The following is a 2704-nucleotide window of genomic DNA, read 5'->3' as shown; positions in this document are numbered from 1 at the left end:
GCTGCCACCCCGAGCTGCTCCCTGGGACTCTGTGAATGCGTGCGAGGGGCGCGACCGCAGAGAGAAATCCTCGGTGCGGGAGACTTCAGGTGTCTGAGCGGTACCGCAGGGGCGTACCAGGGAATTCCCATCCCACGAGGGATCCCCACGAGGACTTATAACGCGATTGTGGGAGATTATAATGAGAGAAAGAGTTGTAAAAAGGTGTGATCTGGTTATTTTTTAGTGGTACAGCTTAGTCTTAAAGGCCTGAGAGTTTGTAGGAGAGAGAGCGTGTACAGACTATGGAAGGCATAGGAAAATCTCCCGTGGGTTTGTGTTCTTGGGTGCTTGTTAAAAAGTACTGATTTAGACTAGAGTCAATTAATTACCTTTAATTGATGCAGTTCGATCATAGGCAAACTGAGGCAGTGTGGGCTGGGTGCGGGAACAGTGAGGTGGATTGAGGACTGGCTTAACAGCAGATCCCAGAGGGTCATAATCAGTGGCAGAGGGCCCAGTGGGATGCTGTCCCGGGTGGGGTTCAAGTGTGCTGTCCAGATCTGTGGCTGTTTATCCCCAGTACTCTTTGTACCGCTCATCTGCATCTCCAAACACTTTGTACCTGCTGCCTTTTATTTTGTATGTTTACCTGTGTCAGAGAGTCGCCAAGTTTGTTCACAGTTGACCCGAGTTAACATACAGGAAATGTAAAGGCCTTTTAAAAGTAATTATTCTGGTGATTACCTATGGAAATCATGCACTCTAATCTTTCTGGCAGTGATCTAATGCTGCTGAAGTGTTTTGCTGCCTTTGCTGAATGGGGTTATCTGGAGCAGATGTTTTGTGCATCCTCTGAGCTGAACACATACGTGGTGATAAAACAGATGATAAAAACTAGTTTCCACAGTAATTTATCTTTGTAACGATGAAATAAGCGTTTGTCAGGAGCTCAAATGCTATGGTAATGGAATTTTAGATTATTCCAAAGTGAAGTGTTAGATGGCTTGCAGGGAAAACATAGTTTACTAATAAATTTGTTACAATATTAAGAAATTACTAAAGCACAGTGAGTATTACATACACAGTTACATATTGCTTTTCCCCCCGTGTTTATATTCTTGAAAACTGCCAAACTCCACTGATGTGGTTTTATGGGCTCCTATTTATAAAGGCATTCCTATTTGTCAAAAGGAGAGGTGGAATTCACAAGGGTTTTATCAGGACGGCATTGTGCTGAGAAAAATTTTAGACGAGTTGCGTATTCTGAAAAAATAATCCTGACACCTAGAGGCACTCAGCAAAAATGCTAAAAACCACACAAACCCAAATCATCCCAAAAAGGGAAGGCAAATTCAACATGCCAGTGATTTTTCCAAGAAAATCTTACGCAATACTTGGATTGGCATTACACTATCAAATATGCAAAAATTACAGCCACTCTTGTAAAACTTTGTGTATGTTTTTTGTCTATGTCAGTAGGAAATTAACAAGAAATAAACTATGTTTTTATATATCACCTGCCATGAAATATTTTCCTTGTCAATTCATTCAGAGATATGTAAAAAACATATCATTTATTTATTCTAGATTTGGTGGGGGAGGGGCTAGGGGGGCAGCAACAAAGATAGTAAAAGTAATTTAAGTGTGCTGGATTAAAAAAAATACCAGAGGCCTTAAAAATCAGTGTGAACCCATGACCTTGGTATTTATAGACATATGCAAAACTCTTAACGTTCTTTGAAAGTCAGTTTTCAAACAACCTTTTTCCACTGATGCTTGGACAGAGTTTTGAGATCTTAGACAACTATTCTAAATCCAAGACTTACAAAACAACTTTTGCTTTCGTTACTTCACTCTCTAGTGAATGTGGGTCAGTGTGTATGAAGAATGGAAAATCATGGTCATGAGGCACATTTAAGGAAAGCCCCTTTGACCACAGCCCATTTTACCTGAAAGTTGTTCAATTAAGCCGTCCTGCTGGTAAAAACCTCTTTATTCAATCACGCTCGAGGCAGTTGAACACTTTTTCCAAGTAACTACGTGCCGTTTTTTCACTTTGTCTGTGGCGAGGGCATCATCAGCTGACTGAAACAGCATCTCATGCGATTTTAGTGATGCAACAGGGAGGCTGCCGGCTTCCCTGAGCAGCTCAGCCTGGCACAGGGGCTGTGTCACCCACACCAGGACACCTCGAGAGTGACCGCTCCTGCCCACCCCACCGAGGAGCTGCTCCTTGTCACCTGGCCTGCATCCCGGGCGGAGCTGCCCGGCCCGTTCGGTGACCATTTGCCACCTCGAGAGACGTGCCCGAGGGCTGCGTTCGGTTCTGGGCCCCTCACTGTAGAAGGGCCGTGGAGGTGCTGGAGCGTGTCCAGCAAAGGCCAACGAGGCCATGAAAGGTGTGGAAAACGCGTCCTACAAGGAGAGGCTGAGGGAACTGAGAGCACTGAGTCTCAAGGAGGCTCAGGGGGCACCTCATGCTCCCACAGCTCCCTGACAGAAGGACGTAGTGAGGTGGGGCCTGTCCTTTTCGCCGAGGGAAGGGCTTCAAGGAGAGAGCCAGATACCTGACAAAACGTTTTCGCCGTTCAGGTGGTCAGGATGCCAGCGAGGCGATGGACTCACTATCCCTGAACTGTTTACGAGGATGTGGCGCTGGGTGATGCGGTTTCATGGCGTCGGTGGCCGTGCTGGGCGGGCGGTCGTGCCGGACGGGCTCACA

This window comes from Corvus brachyrhynchos, unplaced genomic scaffold (genome assembly GCF_000691975.1).
Source record: "Corvus brachyrhynchos isolate BGI_N302 unplaced genomic scaffold, ASM69197v1 scaffold114, whole genome shotgun sequence".
In the NCBI taxonomy this organism is placed as follows: domain Eukaryota; kingdom Metazoa; phylum Chordata; class Aves; order Passeriformes; family Corvidae; genus Corvus; species Corvus brachyrhynchos.
Note: the sequence above shows the minus strand (reverse complement) of the source record.